The following is an 18098-nucleotide window of genomic DNA, read 5'->3' as shown; positions in this document are numbered from 1 at the left end:
CCTTGCCTAGACAAGAATTTTTAAAGCAGCTATTCTAACAATGTTCAGTGATGTAAGGGAAACTCTGCTCACAATAAATGAAGAGATAAGAAATTTCAGCCTCAAATAGAACAATAAGAAAGAAACAATGGGAACTTCTAGGTCTAGAACATACGATGTCTAAAATGAAACATTCACAGCAGGGGGTTGATTGCAGAATAAAGATGACAAAGGAATGAATTATGAATTTGAAGATGTCAATAGTATTTTTTGAAATATTCATTGATGTACTTTCTCCTTATTTTCCTTTTGTTTCTCCATGCTCCCTTTAGTCCCAATCTAAGCATTTGGCTGGGCTCATTGCATGAGGGAGGAGATGGGACTATACAAAAAAAAAAAAAAACAAAAAAAAAAACAGAATAAAGTCTGCAAGTGCATGTCTTTAGTGTCCCAAAGTCTAAGTCCTTAGGAGAATTAAAAAGATTCGGAATTCCATAATGTTTAGAATTAGAATTACAGTTTGAGAAGAGTGAGGCTTTTCCCTAGATTGAGGGGAAAGGAGGGAAAGGAGGGAAAAGGGAGTTGAGCAGAAACATCAGTGCCTCCTGGAGAAAGACCATGCTATGCAGAGCTCTGGAGGGTCTTGCACTGCCACATAGATGCTGCAGGCAGGAATGACACGGATCACTCTGCTCACAGCTCACTGAGCAGAACTAGTCACATGGCTCCACTTGACTGCACAGGGCCCGGGGAATGGTATCCCATCATGAGCCTAGAAAACTGAAAATATTGGTAAGCAGTGCTGGTGATTACCGTGGTATGTATCTTTGGGACTCAAATCTTCTCCCACTGGAATGATCACAAATGCCTCCTGTATGGACTGAATGTGTACCCTGCTAATTCATATCTTGATGCTCTAACTCACAGTGTGATGGGAGATAGGGCCTTTGGGAGTTAATTAGGGTTGGATGAGGTCATGAGTGTGGGGCCCCTATGATGAGATTAGTGCCCTTGTAAGAACAGACATGTGAAAGCTTACTCCCTCTCTGCCATGTGAGGTCCCAGTGAGAAGGTGGTTATCTATAAACCAGGAAGCAGGCCCTCACTGGAAACCAACCATGCTGCACCTTGATCTTGGACTTCCAGCCTCCAGAACTGCAAGAAAACAGGTTTATGTTGTTTAAGCTGCCCAGGCTATGGTATTTTGTCAGGGCAGCCCGAGCTGACTAATAAACCTCTCCCAGGGTCTTCCTGCCCAGAGTCTCCTGAATTTTAAGCATCCTTCATCCAATCATCCTTCTCCAGAAAGCCATTATCATGGGAACAAACTAGGTAGTCTCAAGCAAGACAGCTTCACCTAACTCATTTGGTTTTCTTTTTGGATCTCTTTTGGGGTGAGCATGCTTCCTGGTCTGCTGGTCCAGACCCACAGTGGTCCTGAACTCTTTTTTTTTTTTTTTTTTTTGTGACAGAGTCTTGCTCTGTCACCCAGGCTGGAGTGCAGTGGCGCAATCTCGGCTCACTACAAGCTCCGCCTCCCAGGTTCACACCATTCTCCCGCCTCAGCCTCCCCAGTAGCTGGGACTGCAGGTGCCCGCCACCACACCTGGCTAATTTTTGTTGTATTTTTAGTAGAGACAGGGTTTCACCGTGTTAGCCAGGATGGTCTCGATCTCCTGACCTCGTGATCTGCCCACCTCAGCCTCCCAAAGTGCTGGGATTACAGGCGTGAGCCACCGCGCCCAGCCAGTCCTCAACTCATCATAGGAAACAATTGTTCACTCTTTCTTTGTCTTTTGCCTTATTGGCATGTGGGAGGTTTCTTCCCTTGGGCAGCTACAGAGATTATTCTTCTCTTATCTCAGGAAACCCTGGAAAAAGCAAACCTACTCCTTCCTTCATCACTCAAGGAATGCAGGTGCAGAGGAGAGTTGTGGGGACCTGTCAAGTTGGCAGGGAAAACAGGGATAATGGAAAGCTGCATCCAAGTGTCCCATCTCCTTGCCTCTCCTACTCATCTCATGCCTTTTCTGTCCATGCACATTGTTTTCTTAGCATACCAAACAATTTGTGACTTTCCAAGGGCACCAGTATTTTCTGCCTTGAACTCTGCTGGGAGACAGGGCCTTTGGGAGTCAATTTGAGTTAGATGAGGTCATGAGGGTGGGGCCCCCATGATGAGATTAGTGCCCTTATAAGGAGAGACATGTGGCCAGGTGAGGTGTCTCATGCCTGTAATCCCAGCACTTTGGGAGACCATGGCAGGTGGATCACTTGAGGTCAGGAGTTTGAGACCAGTCTGATCAACATGTTGAAACCCTGTCTCTACTAAAAATATAAAATTAGCCGGGCGTGGTGGCACAATCCTGTAATCCCAGCTACTTGGGAGGCTGACTCAGGAGAATCACTTGAACCTGGGAGGTGGAGGTTGTGGTGAGCCGAGATCGGGCCGTTGCACTCCAGCCTGGGCAACAAGAGCGAAACTGTCAAAAAAAAAAAAAAAAAGTCATCTGAGAGCTTGTCCCTCTCTGCCATGTGAGGTCCCCCTAGTGAGAAAGTGGTTATCTATAAACCAGGAAGGGGCCCTTGTCAGAACCCAGCCATGCTGCACCTTGATCTTGTACTGCCAGTCTCCAGAACTGTGTGAAAATGCATTGTTTGGAAGGCTGAGGCAGGTGGATCACTTGAGGTCAGGAGTTTGAGACCAGCCTGGCCAACATGGCGAAACCCTGTCTCTACTAAAAGTACAAAAATTAGCTGGATGTGGTGGCGCATGCCTGTAATCCTAGCTACTGAGGAGGCTGAGGCATGCCCTTCTCCTCTGTCTTCTGTTTCTTCCATGAATAAACCTGTCCACAGATTTATTCACCAACAAATATTTACTGAGCCCCTACTGAGTGTTAGGCACCCACACTAGGCGCAGAGGATACAGTGGTGAAGAGGACAGACATAGTCCCTGCCGTCATGGAGCTTACAGTCTAGTGGGGGAAACCCAAAGAGTGGGTGCTAAGAATGACTAACATAGGATGCTTACAGAGAGATCAGCAAGGAGAATATTATTTGAATGACAGTGGGTCTGGGAATGCTTGACTTGAGTAAGTGGCATTTAAGCTGAAACCTGAAGTGTGGGCAGAAATGAGCCAGGTGAAGAATGGAGTGTTTTACAGAGAGAGAGAGAGAGAGAGAGAGAGAAAACATCATCTACAAAATCAGAGCATCCAGAGTCATAAGGAGCCTAGAGCTGTTGAGAAACAGTAAAGGCACCCTAAACAAGAGGAAGGCCAGCCTGTCAAGGCTCAGCTCAAATATCCTCTCTTCTGTGGAACCTTCTCTGCCACCTCTGGGCTCTCACAGCATTTGGTACACCCTTTCCTGATGCATACTTATGTCAACATCACTTGTTTGTGTCATCCAAATGCCTGTTGGAGGTCCCCTGTCTCTCATGGGCTCATCGGGTCACTTAGAAATGTTTGTTGAGTACCTACTATATGCCAGATTCTGTAGACACTTTGATAAATAGAATAAGGCTCCCACCTTCATGGGGCTTATGTTCTTGGAGCAGAGAGACAAAAAACACCTGAATGCATGAATCAACAGTTCAAGTTCAGGGGATGATAAGTGTTATGAAGAAACTCATACAGGATTGTGTGATATAAATTGAGGCAGGGACTCGGTGTAGTGGCTCATGCCTATAATCCCAGTATTTTGGGAGGCTGAGGCAGGCAGATCACTTGAGGCCAGGAGTTTGAGACCAGCCTGGCCAACATGGCGAAACCCTATCTCTACTGAAAATACAAAAGTTAGCCAAGCATGGTGGCACTCGCCTGTAACCCCAGCTACTCGGGAGGCTGAGGCATGAGTATTGCTTGAACATGGGAGGTGGAGGTTGCAGTGAGCTGAGATCGTGCCACTGCCCTCCTGCCTACGTGACAGAGCAAGACTCTGTCTCAAAAATAAATAAATAAATAAATCGAGGCAGGTGCTAAAATTCACAATGGTAAGGAAAGACTCGAGTGAGGAGATGATATTTGAGCTGCATAATGAGAAGGACCCCACCCTGCGAATATTGGGGTGGGGGTGAGAGAGTGGTCTAAGCAGAGCAAACAGCCAGTGCAAAGGCCCTGGGGTCAGAAAAAGATGGGTGTGTTCAGAAGATCAGAAGGACGGATCTTACAGAGTCCATGAAGTTGGGGTAAGAACCCTGGATTTTTTTCTAAATGCAGTGGGAAGCTATTGGAGGATTTTATTTTATTTTATTTTATTTTATTTATTTTGAGACAGAGTTTTGCTCTTGTCACCCAGGCTGGAGTGCAATGGCACGATCTCGGCTCACTGCCTCCACCTCCCTGGTTGAAGCGATTCTCTTGCCTTAGCCTTCCAACTAGCTGAGATTACAGGTGTGCACCACCATGCCTGGCTAATTTTGTATTTTTTATAGAGACGGGGTTTCACCATGTTGGCCAGGCTGGTCTCAAACTCCTGACCTCAGGTGATCCACCCTCCTTGGCCTCCCAAAGTGTTGGGATTACGGGCGTGAGCCACCACGCCTGGCTTTGAAGCTATTGGAGGATTTTAGAGGCACAAAATGACCTGGCCTCAAGAACTGAATACATTTAGGTGTCAAGACCTAGTTGCATTTTAAAGGCTCACTCTGGCTGCTGGTGGGGAGTCCATAGTGTGGGAGGGGGCAGGCATAGAAGCAGGACACCATGTAGGAGGCTGCTGTAGTCTTCCTGGTGGGCGTGGGTGGCAGCTTGCAAACTGGCCTCAAATGCCCCTGATTCTATGGCTTGACATAGTCCAAATCCCTCCTTAAGATTTCTCAAGAGGACAGTTCCTAACCGTGTCTTCCGTCTCCAGCCCCTGTGCCTGCATGCTGTTCACCACCTCACTAAAGATGAGAGGTTTCACATCACACCACACATGTCCTGGCCTCCCCTCCAGGTCCTGGCACTCCCCTTCCTGTTCTGCTCTGGGGAACAAACAAAGCCCTCTCATTTTCACACACAGAGCAGTTTCCTCCTTTTTCCTTGAAGTCTTGGCACCAGCAGCATTCATGCCCTTAGGGAATCAATTTTGTCCTCACTGAACTTGTTAAAACATCCTTCCAAACAAATACAGCACTTTCCCCAAAAGGACTGTATTTGTTTATCTGGCAAATGAAGCATTATCTGATTTGTGGCACATCAGCCTCTCCAGATAGCTGGAGAGCTCCCCGAGGGCAGGGCTGTGTATGGATAATAGCAATGTCTGTGCCCTAGGTCAAGTTTTTCCAGAATCAGGCCCTGAGATGACGGTTCATCGGCAAGTGATTTATTAGGAAAGTGCTTCCAAGAGAAACTGACAAAAAGATCAGAATGGGCAGTAGCCAAGCAAGGGTGAGATTTCAGATCAAGTTCAGCCTCAGCCTGATTCTGCAGGATGCTCTGGGAGGGGGGTGGTTACCTGACACCTTAGAGTTTGTGCCACCTTGAGTCCAGGAGAAGCTGGGCTTTCCATCCCGCCTCTGTGAGTCAGTGGTTAAAGACTACCCTGGCAGTGATGTAAATTCCCAGATATGAATGGCGGAGCTTCCATAGCCCAAAGTCAGTCTTCAGAGAAAGGCAGCAGGTGTACAGAGTTGGGCACAAAGAACTTGCCAAAATAGTGCAGAGCCCACCTTATCCTCTCCAGTAAATATCCCCAGTTCCCAGAACGACTGATGCAAGGTGTGTGCTCAATGGTGTTTGTTGAATGAATCGGTGAATTTAGTGTCCAAGGCTACATACGGCCTATTATGGATTACAGTGAGTGTGAAGAGACTAGAAAGTCAGAAAACTCTTCCTGTAGAAAGCTCTTCTAAGCTTCAGGATCAGGATGCAGACAAGCAGGGCTTGGATTCCCAGGGACGATAGCTTACTGTTTCTGGGACAATACCCCTGGGACAAGACCCTAGTGGGGTCCCAGATATCATCGTGATGGTTAGCCATGTCCTATTCTCTGAGCATGTCCCAGTAGCAATCATGATGTTTGTGCAGTGTTTTGACATTGACAAGTTGCTTTTACATTTAATTTTCCCATTGGGCCCTTAAAACATGTTCATGAAAGAGATTATTTCCATTTTGGAGATGAGAAAACTGGGGCTCAGAGGAATGAACTCATTAAGTTTCATATAGTGGAGGAGTAAGAATTGGGACTTGAATTTGTCCCTAAAAGTGGTTGATATTGACTAGGTTCCTAAGGATGCTTAAGATGATTATTTAATGCAGTTGCTCTTTGCTTCTTTGAGAGAGAGATTGCAAACCGTGGGCCCACATGCCAATTCCAGTTATCAGATGTGTTCTTGGTAGCACAGTAATATTTTTTCATTTCACAGATGTTTCACCATTGAATGATTTCATACGACTATCTGGATTTCTGGCTTCTCTTGAAAACTGAACATCTGGTTTCACCTTCCCTCCTGGCTGGGATTGTAGCTGCCGTCCCATTTTAGATGGGTCACCCTTTCTCCGGTTTTCAACATTCCCCATCACTGCGTATAGCTGTACTGTTCAATAAGGTAACCACTAGCCATATGGGGCTATTGAGTCTTGAAATGTGGCTAGTCCAAATTGAGGTGGCTATTAGGGATAAGGGAATCTGGGAGGTATTTTTCTCCTTCTATTAGAAAATTCTTATGAGGTTCACACTGGATTTCTGTTGGACCCTAATGGCCCATAGTCTTCACATCAAGCCAGCTTCTTGCATTTCTGCTCCCTGCCTGACCCTGTAGGCACAGGAGTTTGGAACCTCTGATGAATGGGAAGGAAGTGTAACCTGGAGTCAGGACGCCAAAGTTCAACTGCTGGCTCTGACACTTACTGTGTGACTTTGGGAGAGTTACCTCCCTCTCTGTGCTTGGTCTCTTCAATTGTACAATGAAGACTTTGGACTGAATTTCTAACTTTCTGCAATGGAAATACAATGGAAGACTTTGGACTGAATTTCCAACTTTCTACAATGGAAAGAAACTTCGCCTCCCACACACCTCTGAATTTACCCTCTTGTGGTGGGCCTCTGCTGCTGTCAGCTTTGATCTGAGCTTCCCCAGCTGGGCACCCCCTCCTCTTGCCCTGATTCTTTACACTCCAGCTGCTTCTATATCTTTGGGGAGCCCTGTCTCCATCAGGGGCCTCCCTCCTCATTCCACAGGGGGCTGCATGCTGGATCGTTCTGCTTGGCTTGCTGTTTACAAAACGAGAGGTTGACCATGTTTCCCTTTGCTTTTTCATTAATATCTGCAATTTGCCCTCATTTAATTCACATATTTTAGCTATTAGTTTCCTCACCTTCCGCAATTATTTTCATGCACCCTTGGGCTTGTAAACCATTGTTCCAAGTGGCGTGTTGCCTATTTTAAGAACTTAATTTGTTTATAATGTGCACATCAGCTGCATGATTTGTTTCTTGCTGGTAATTAACTTTTAAGCTGATGCCATTCCCCCGCCAAAAGTGAAACTCAAGGTAAAGTTGGTAAGATTAATCATGCTGGCTGCATCCAAATCTTCCGACATCTTCATCAGACTCAGCAAGTTTGGGGAAAATGATATTTTTTTCTTCTACTTCCATCTGTTACCCTGCCGATCTTGGAGCCAATCCATCCATTAGTGGGCTTGAGTGTTGGAGTTGGAATCTGAGACTTTTCAGTTTCTGTACCAAGACGAGCAAACTTTTCCTCCAAACCCTCACCCTGCAACTTGAACCCATCTCTTCCTTCCTGGGAGGGTCCCTGGGTACTGATGAATCATGAAATGGTTGTATAATACCTCCCATATTCCCTTAGCGCTGTTGTGGAGTTAGTTGCTGGTTTCCACAGTCTTTTGCAATCAGACAAATCAGCAATGTCTTGGATTGATAATCTCCTTTGGTGAGGTGGGGATGTTTGGGTTGTAAATAGCTAACTTTATTAATCTTTCTATTTAATGATTCTGTCTGTAGGTCATGGGTGAAATTGAAATTCCAGACCGCCCTCCTTCGTGGCAAACCTTTAGAAATTAGGTTGTACTAGGTCAGTGCTTCTCAAACCTGAATGTGAACCCCTGGGTGAGATTATGATTCAGTTGGTCTAAGGTGGGACCCACAAATCTGCATTTTGACACGTGCCAAGAAGAGACCAGTGCTGCTAGTCTGGGACCATACTCTGAAAGGTAGGCATTAGCCAGCCAGCTTCGTGAAGACTGGAATGATATCAGTCTCGTTTCTTTTTTTTTTTTTTCTTTTTGAGACAGAGTCTCACTCTGTCACCCAGGCTGGAGTGCAGTGGTGCGATCTCGGCTCAGCTCACTGCAACCTCCGCCTCCTGGGTCCAAGTGATTATCCTGCCTCAGCCTCCTGAGTAGCTGGGATTACAGGCATGCACCACCATGCGTGGCTAATTTTATTTTTTATTTATTTTTTAATTTTTAGTAGAGATGGGAGTTCTGCATGTTGGTCAGGCTGGTCTCGAACTCCTGACCCCGTGATCCGCCCACCTCGCTCTCCCAAAGTGCTGGGACCACAGGCATGAGCCACTGCGCTAGGCCTTTGTCTTGTTTCTTATTGGCATGTGGACACCCGCAACTATTTGGAGACTGAATGAGTGAATGACTGAATGAGCTGCACTCAGGAATGTGGATAACGCTCTCCCAGATCGATCTTATTAGAGTGAGATGCCTTCCTTCTTATTCTCACACTAGCAAAAAAAAAAAAAAAAAAAAAAAGTAGTAATTTTATATTTTTCCAAATTTAGGAAGGGCTAAATGTCATACGCTGATTTATCTCCTCCATAGATATGATATTTATGTGTGTGTGCACACACATATGTTTGGCTTTTGGAAGTGAATTTATAGTAACAGAATGCTCTTCACCATGGATCTCTTTCTAACTATAGCCTGCCGCCTTCATCCGAAAGGGCCCGCTTCCAGAGAGCCCTGAAAATGGAGAAATCCTTGTTCCTGTTTTTAAAATTCTTCAGAGAGCTGCCTGGTTTTCCCTCTAAGGCCCTGTTTTTTTCCAGTGTTGTTTCCAGATTTCTGATCGCATCAATGGAGGAGCTTCAAATAAGTGCTGACTTCCTGTAACACTTCTCTTGAACACCTTGAAGCTTCTTTCATTCTTCAGCTACCATGAATGGGTTGTCAATTTTTCATGAGGCCAAGATGGTAAATGCACACACAAACACACACATGTGCGTGCACACACCCACACGCACACACACACACACACACAGAGTATTTTTGAGACTAGAAGGTCAGTACATATGACCGGGATACTCATTTAAAGAGATAGAGGGGCAGATTATTTTAAATTGGATCCTTTCCCTAATATAGCTGTTTTCACATTTACACGGAATTTCGTGTTCTGTTACTGCAGGAGGTCCTCCAGACTGTTTCAGCTTCAGGGTCCTCCCAAACCTCTTCCTCCAAGACAGGCTGTGAATTTTCCTGGGTGTCCCCACCAAGTCCCCTGGACTATTGTGGATTTCTGGAGTTTCCTGCCCAGCCCCACCTGTGGGTTGTGGGAGGAAGCTGAAAGGAGAAAATGAGAGCTCCGAGGGTGTCATTTGTCCAAGGCTTTGTGGATAAGAAGTGGTGGAGGCCCCGCGCGGTGGCTCACGCCTGTAATCCCAGCACTTCAGAAGGCCGAGGCGGGCGGATCACAGGGTCAGGAGATCGAGACCATCCTGGCTCATACGGTGAAACCCCGTTTCTACTAAAAATACAAAAAATTAGCCAGTTGCGGTGGCGGTCGCCTGTAGTCCCAGCTACTCCGGAGGCTGAGGCAGGAGGATGGCATGAACCCGGGAGGCGGAGCTTGCAGTGAGATGAGATCGCGCCACCGCACTCCAGCCTGGGTGAAAGGGCAAGACTCTGTCTCAAAAAAAAAAAAAAAAAAGAAGTGGTGGAGACACCCTGAGAACTCTGACCCAGGGCTAACAGTCTTAACTATTATGCTCCACTGTTGTGCACCTCAAACTGAAAGTGCCCAGGAGTCTCCTGGGACCTTGTACAAATGCAGATTCTGATTCGTTAGGTCTGAGGTGGAGCCTGAGATTCTGCAGTTCCAACAAGCTCCCAGGCGATGCCGATGCTGTCCACCTGTCACCCACACTCTGAGAACTACTCATCTAGAGGGTCACGCCCCTGACTGCATTGAAATCACCGAGGATCTTTTAAAAACTGCCACCTTGGCTGCACCTCCAGAAATCTGATTGAATTGCAGCAGCCTGCGCATCATGAAGTTTGTTTTAAAAAAATTATTTTCTTTTTCTTTTTTCTTTCTTTCTTTTTCTTTTTCTTTTTTTTTTTTTTGAGACAGAGTCTCGCTCTGTTGCTCAGGCTGGAGTGCAGTGGCATGATCTTGGTTCACCGCAACTTCTACTTCCCGGGTTCAAGCAATTCTCCTGCCTCAGCCTCCCGAGTAGCTGGGATTACAGGTGCACACCACCACGCCCAGCTAATTTTTGTATTTTTAATAGAGACGGGGTTTTGCCATGTTGGTCAGGTTGGTCTTGAACTCCTGACCTCAGGTGATCTACCCGCCTTGGCATCCCAAAGCATGGGATTACAGACGTGAGCCACCATGTCCAGGCTGGTGGTGTTACTTGAACTCCTGGGCTTAAGTGATCCTCCCATGTTGACCTCCCAAAGTGCTCGAATCACAGGCATGAGTCACTGTGCTTGGCCTGATCATGAGTTTGAAAAATTCCCTGGGTGGATCCAGGTGCTAGCTGGGCTGAGAACCACTGTTCTAGGGCTCTTGTTGAGACCTCATCTGTTTCAGGACCCCCTGAGATTTCTGCCCATCTGTTCTCCTGCAGAATAGTCCAACCTCCACCTCTGGCATAGGGGAGACCAGACTGGGACGGACTTGGGGTCTCCCTTGACCCTCTGTCCTGTCCTGAGCTAGTTGGTTGGACCAGAGATGCTCTGGGTACCGCGCCAGTTGGAGTAGGCAGGTGCAAGGCTACATCTGGCAGGGTACAGCACAAGGAGAGGAACAAGGTCTCCTCTGGGGGTCCAGGAGACACTTCCAAGCTGCTCTTTGCTGAAATGTTCAGCTGCTAAGCTGAAAATAACTTCGGCATTGCTGAGGAGGCTACCTGGGATTCCCCTCCTGCCAGGAGGAGTAAGTAGGGGCCCTGGAATCCCAGGGAAGCTGATACTACCAGTCTGGGCTGTGTCACCAAGTCCTGGAGTACTGTGTGTCTGCCACCAGCTGTGCAAGAAAAGGGGTAGAGGACAGACCTAGTGACTCTCAGCCCCTTCACGATCCACAGTGATGAAGCTTGTCTAGCCCAGCTGTGCTTCAGTGATCTAGGGCTTTACTGGAGATGCTTCAGAGGGTGCATTATTTTCCTCCGGCTGTTGTAACAAAGGACCACAAACTGAGTGGGTAAAAACAACACAGATTTATTATCTTCCAGTTCTGGGGATCAGGAGTCCGGCACAGGTCTTAGTGGGCTGAAACCAAGGAATTCTTTTCTGGAGACTTTGAAGGAGAATCCATTTTCTTGTCCTCTTCAGCTTTTACAGGCTGCCTGTATCCTTGGCTCGGGGCCCCTTCCTCCATCTGCAATTCTAGCAACAGTGGTGTGAGGTTTTCTCACATTACATCACTCTTCTGCCTCCCGCTTCCACTTTTTTTTTTTCTGTTAACTTCTCATTCCATAAATATTTGTTAGACATCTACGTGGCGTCAGGCACTGTTGTAGGCACTTTGGATCCAGCATGAGTGAAACAGACAAAATCCCAACTTTTATGGAGTATTTTCCAGGGAAGAGGACAATAGAAACAATCCATATGTCGATATGTTGCCGGGCACCATGGCATGTGCCTGTGGTCACAGCTACTGGGGATACTGAGGCCAGAGGACTGCTAGAGCCCAGGAGTTCTGAGCTGCGATGCGCTGTGTCTATTGGGTGTCTGCACTAAGTTCGGCATCAGTATGGTGACCTCCTGGGAGCAGGGGACCACCAGGTTGCCTAAGGAGAGGTGAACTGGTCCAGGTTGGAAACGGAGCAGGTCAAAACTCCCATGCTGATCAGCAGTGGGATCACGCCTGTGAATAGCCACTGCACTCCAGCCTGGGCAACACAGTGAGACACTGCCTCAAAAACTAAAAAACAAAACATAAGTGTACATATTATAAAATATATTAGAAGATGAGTTCTATGGAGGAGAAAATGTAGGGAAAGTGGATAGGGAATACTAAGCGACTCTCTTCCACTTTTAACAACCTCTTCTGATTAGATTAAGCCCACCCAGATAATCTTATTTTAAGGTTAGCTGATTAACAACCTTAATTTCCTCTGAAGACATAATTCCCCTTTGCCAGGTAATGGAACATGTTCACAAGTTTGTGGGATTAGGACACAATGTCTCTGATGGAGTTGTAATTCTGCCCAATTCAGGGATTTCGGGGTGAATCTGAGTCTGAGACTCCGGTTGTCCCATCCTTTCTGAACCCTGACTTTAATCAGAGCAGTTTTGTTAAGTATCTGTTTCCATGCAACATTTCCTTTGTAGAAAGTATTGCAAAGCTAATGAAAGCTTTTCAACCAATGGTCTAGTCCCTTTTCCTGGACCAGCAGCAAGAGAACCTGGCAGCTTGCTAGAAATGTCCAATCTCTGCCTGAGCCAGGGTCTACCTCTTAGCACAGACCAGGATGATCTGTGCCTACAGTGAAGTTTGAGAAGGACCTGGGAGGAGAGGGGGGTAGTTTCTTGCCACCATGGCTGTTCGTTGAAACCACAGAGAGCTTTGAAAATATATTGAAGCCTGGGTCCTACCGGAGATTCATTGGCCTGGGGGTGCCACCTGGGTGCTGGAGTTTTTTAGATCTCCTGGATGATTTTAATGTGCAGTAGAATTTGAGAACAGCTCGTCTGGTCTATCCTCCCAGAAGAGGAAACTTCGCAGGGAGTGAAAATGACTTGGCCAGGGTCACACAGAGGGTTGCTGGCCATCCTGGGAGAGGATTCAGGTCTCTTGACTTTCTGGATTGAGGACTTCTGCTCCTACCAAGAAAACAAAAACAATAGCAACAACAACAATTTGGGTGGAGAGACGGGAGAGAGGAAGAGGCTTTTCCCCTGTCTTTATTCTTCCTTAAAGTGAATTGTTTTTAATGTCAAGCATGTTGTAATTTTAATACATAAAAAATATTAAGGACTGGTTGATATGGTTTGGCTCTGTGTCCCTGCTCAAATCTCATGTCAAATTGTAATCCCCAGCGTTGGAGGAGGGGCTTGGTGGGAGGTGACTGGATCATGGGGGTAGATTTCCTCCTTGCTGTTCTCAGGATAGTGAGTGAGTTCTCATAAGATCTGCTTATTTAAAAGTGTGTGGCACCTACCCCCTTCTCTCTTCCTTCTGCTCTGGCCGTGTAAGACATGCCTCCTTCCTCTTCACTTTCTGCTATGATTGTAAGTTTCCTGAGGCCTCCCGAGCCATACTTCCTGTATAGCCTGCAGAACTGTGAGCCAATCAAACCTCTTTTCCTTATAAATTACCCAGTCTAAGGTAGTTCTTTATAGCAATGTGAGAATGGACTCATACACTGGTTAAAAAATAAATAATAAAGAAAACCCAGGATTCTAATAATAGTGACCATTTTGTTGAGGCCCTTTCATGTGCTAGGAACTCTGTACACACTTGTTCATGCTATCCTCACTGTGTCTCTCCAAGGTGAGAAATTATTGTTCCATTTTGTGCTTTTTTGGGGAGGATCTCCAGGGTTCTATGGTTTAGGCCCTGGAATCTTGCTGGAAGCAGAAAACTTGGATGACCTGTGGTCAGCACTTGGCTTGGCCCCTGTGATGAGGTGGGCAGTGTGTGTGTGTGCAGCAGCCCCTAAAGATCTTATCATAATTTCCTGTTTCCACTTATGGCTTGCTCTGTGGATCACTGAACTTTGACCAGGAGCAGAGAACCAGAAACAAGGTGATATGTGCCCCTGCTTACCTTCCCCTGATCTCGCATCTCCTTCCTTCCCTTTTCTTCCCCTTTCTTTCCCTTTCCTTTCCTTCCCCTTGCATTTCCTTCCCCTTTCCTCCCCTTGCATTTCCTTCCCCTTCCCTCCCGTTCCCTTTCTCCCCTTTTCCCTCTGATCTGGGTGGAGACAACCCACCTGACTTTCCCTTTTTCATTTTGTTTCCTGAATCATTATACAAAAAGATACCTGCACCCATATGTTTAACCACAGCACTATTCAGAACAGCAAAGATGTGGAATCAACCTGAGAGGCCATCAATGGAGGACAGGATAAATAAAATGTAGTATATATACCTATATAAATACACACACAATGGAATACTATTCAGCCGTAAACATGAATGAAAATTGTTTTGTAGCAACACGGATGGAACTGGAGGCCATGATCATAAATGAAACATCTCAGACACAGAAAGACAAATGCTTGTATGTTCTCACTTGTAAGCAGGGGCTAAATAATATGTACACATGGAAGCAGAGTGTGGGGTGATGGACGGTGGAGACATGGAGGTGTGGAGGATGTCAGGCATGCAGGCAATAGGTGGTTGCCTGCTGGGTATAATGCGCGTGGCTCCAGTGATGGGCGTACTGAAGGCCCTGACTTTAGCACAGTGCAACACATCAGTGTAGCAAAAAATAAATTTGGTTCTGAAATAGTCTTGCAGCCTAACTGTGCACTATAGAGGAAATGATTAAAAATGTAATTATTATTTTCATTTTTCAACAAGCCCAATGGATAATGTTTGCCTACTTTATTAGATTAGATGTAAAGGTGATAAAAAGATAATAAATAGTTAATAGCATTTTTTGAAGCTTACTCCTTCCAGGCTCTCTCCTTGACCTGTTTAAACTCATTTAAATCTCACAAGTCTATGAGGCATAGCCTCACAGCCCCATTTTGCAGATTGGAAAATTGAGGCACAGAGATGAAATGAGCTGGTGCTTGGAAATGGCCCAGTCCGTGGCTGCCAGACATCTGGGAAGTGTGCGTTCATGGGTTTCCTCTCACTCTCTCTGACAGCTGTCTAGTCAAATCCCAGGGCTTGCTGTGAGGACGCCCTGCAAGCCTTCCTTGGCTGAGGGTCCTTAACAAGGGAGATGTCGCCCCGTCGCTTCACCTCAGTTTCCCCTGCTCGGCTCTGCCTTTCTCTCCGAGGTGCTGGGAGGATTCTGTAAATAGTTCCCTCGAGGTGCTGGAAGCACTGGGTGGAGAAACTCACTATAAATACCCGGCACTTATAATTAGCCTTCATGGCGGCACAGTTCTGCGTGTGGGGGAGGCGAACACCTGCAGGGGCAGAAAGTCAAAATGCAGGGGCCCAGGGCTCTCCAGAACTGCTTCTTGGCACCACCTGAGCCAGAGAAGACCCATGCTGAGTGAAGAATCCCAGATAAGAACACAGTGGCCCCCCCACCCCCGATCTTGCTGCAGCTGCAGACAAGAGCATTAGGGGCTGGTAGGAGCTCCTGGCTCCATTACTCCCTGTGAGACCTGCAAATTTGTGCAGTCCTCTGAGCCTCAGTTTCCACATCTGTAAGCTGGTGTAGTATACGATAAAAGACATCTGGTGGCTGTAAGAGTAATGGTAGACATAAAACCCATCCGAGCATCTTGCGGGGCTGACACTACCTGTCACTTAGTATGATGCAGCCTGGCCCGGGGATTTCCAGGAGACAAAGTTAAATCGGCACAGATATAACTTTCATAAATCTTAAAATAAAGCTTATCCTCACAAGAATAGCTTAAACTCCTTTTATGTAAGAAACACCTGGTAAGGGACCTGGACTGAATATGGATAGAAGGAAGGGGGAAGGATCCCCCAAACTTTGATAATGGTCTCTGGATGGACACCCTCCCGGTCAGTCAGTCATCTGACCCCTGGCTGTGTCTGGCCATGCCACCAGCCTCCTGCTCCCACTGTCTGTCTCATAAGAAGATGCCAGAATAAGCTCCTTAAGCATCAGACTTATGTGCTAAGACTCATCTTTGGCATGGATCAAATGGAAGGAGAGAAGTTACCCCTGGGGAAACTGGTCAACTAGGACCACCTGAAACCCCTGATCGTGACGGTTGGAGATAATCACTCCTACTGTGAATAATTAAAGATACTGTGTATAAAGCTCCCAGTATTGGTGCATGGAGTAGGTACTTGACACATTCAAGGTTCTTGTTCCCTTTGTGTGCACAACAGGGCAGACAGCATCTAAGGTGCAATCAGATGGCCCTCTCCCACTTAAAGACTGTCTTACGCTCCCCATTGGTGGCAGAGGCACCCCATGCCTATGTCTTGCCCCCATGCTCCTCCTCTGTGTTGATATTAACTTCTTCTTCCTCTTTTTTTTTTTTTTTGAGATGGAGATGGAGTTTTACTTTTGCTGCCCAGGCTGGAGTGCAATGGCATGATTTCGGCTCGTTGCAACCTCTGCCTTTCAGGTTCAAGCGATTCTTCTGCCTCAGCCTCCTGAGTAGCTGGGATTACAGGCATGTGCCACCATACGAGGCTAATTTTTGTATTTTTAGTAGAGACAGGATTTCACCATGTTGGCCAGGCTTGTCTCGAACTCCTAACTTCAGGTGATCCACCCATTTTAGTCTCCCAAAGTGCTGGGATTACAGGCATGAGCCACTGCGCCTGGCTGCTGATAGTAACTTCTCACTCCACCTCAAGAGTGTGCCTTGAGTCTTTCTGCTTTCTGCCCTCAGGTCTTCTTGGATGCTGTTGAAACCTGCTTAGTCTGTGCAAAAGTCTAGCCCAGAAGTACTGAGTTAACAGCCCGGGAGGCGATCATCAAGATAAATGTGCCACTATCCCTCCTTTAGGTAGAAAATTCCAGGAGGCTTCCTGCATGCTTTTCGCAAGGTCCTTGCAGCACAGAGCTTCTGTTGTTCTCAGTGGTGACCTTGATGATGGACATGTATATTGGTTTGTCTCCTAAATCTTTTCCTTTCCTTGTTCCTGCTTCCAGAAATCAACTTCCAAATCAACCACCTGCACCCAAATCCTGTCTCAGGCTCTGTTTTTGGAGAAATCAACCCATGAGATCATCATATCTGGAATAAGTTCCAAATTCCTTGCTGTGGCTGCAGGGCCCTGCACAACGCTCTTCTGCCATTCCAACCTCGCATCTGCTACCACTCTTGCCCACACCTGCCACATCCAGCCACACCAGCCTCCAGTCACTTTTCTTTAACTTGCCAAGCAATCCCTCCTCAGGGCCTTTGCACATGCTGTTCCCTCCCCCTTCCCCTTCTTCTATGTTAATCAGTCCTTCCTACAGCTCTCAACTTAAATACCAGTCCCTTAGAGAGTGTCGCTTCCTCCTGGCCTCTGATCTCTTGCGGGTTCCAACACCCTTTATTCTCTCTCACAACAAATTGTTTCCTTTTCCTTGTACTATTTGAAGTTGTGTATTCATCTGAATGTTTATTTGTTAATTACCTGACTCCTTTTAGACTATAAACACCATGTGAATAGAGATGAATTCTGTCTACTTCCATGAGCTCTAGCGCATCCACAAGCTCCTTACACATGAGATGTGAGTATTCATTGAATGAAGGTGGGATTCAGGTTGGTCAATTTCTCCTGCATCCCAAGCTTACTCTACTCTGTTAGGCTATGGGATATTGGCAGAGGACTTTAAGGGAGGTGGGGCATGGGGGAGGGTTAAGAAGTAAGGGAGGCAAGAAAAGCCAGTCTCCATCCTCACCTTCCTTGCTCCCACTTCTCCAGGATCAGAGCATCAGTGGCAACTGAATGAGACATGCCAGTTTGGGCTCAGGATCCAAGAGGACATATCCAAGTACATCTCCACGACCAGGAGGTTCATGCGCTTGGTCCTCTGTGTGTTGAGGGAGCTTCGGCATTTATCCATGACTTTGCACACCTGGTACCCAAGCCGTGATTTCAGGATTCTAGGTCTTCATCTGGAGCAAAGCTGGAGTGTGACTCCAGGGGCCCAGGAAGGCCAATCTTCATCCTAAGCCTCTGTAAGAATAGGGCCAATTTGAAGCTAGTATGTGTAACTCCGTGCATTTTCTCCAGAGACGCTGGAACCATAGGCTTGGCCAAAAAAAGATGGGATGTACTAATCAGTGATTTATAACATGCTGTCAGAAGTCCAAAGCT

At 46.6% G+C, this 18098-nt stretch overlaps 1 long non-coding RNA gene across 1 annotated transcript in view; it reads left to right on the top strand.

Annotated features, from left to right (window-relative positions):
• LOC117976189 (uncharacterized) overlaps nucleotides 1–17800 on the top strand; it is a 36785-nt gene extending 18985 nt beyond the window's left edge. The window contains exons 3-4 of the long non-coding RNA XR_004666766.3: nucleotides 6335–17508; nucleotides 17703–17800. This is a non-coding gene — a long non-coding RNA (uncharacterized LOC117976189). The remainder of the gene's footprint in view (nucleotides 1–6334; nucleotides 17509–17702) is intronic.
• The last annotated feature ends 298 nt before the right edge of the window (nucleotides 17801–18098 follow it).

The sequence above is a fragment of the Pan paniscus genome, chromosome 18 (assembly GCF_029289425.2).
Source record: "Pan paniscus chromosome 18, NHGRI_mPanPan1-v2.0_pri, whole genome shotgun sequence".
In the NCBI taxonomy this organism is placed as follows: domain Eukaryota; kingdom Metazoa; phylum Chordata; class Mammalia; order Primates; family Hominidae; genus Pan; species Pan paniscus.
The sequence above is the reverse complement of the archived record's forward strand: the minus strand, read 5'-3'. Positions and strand labels throughout refer to the sequence as shown.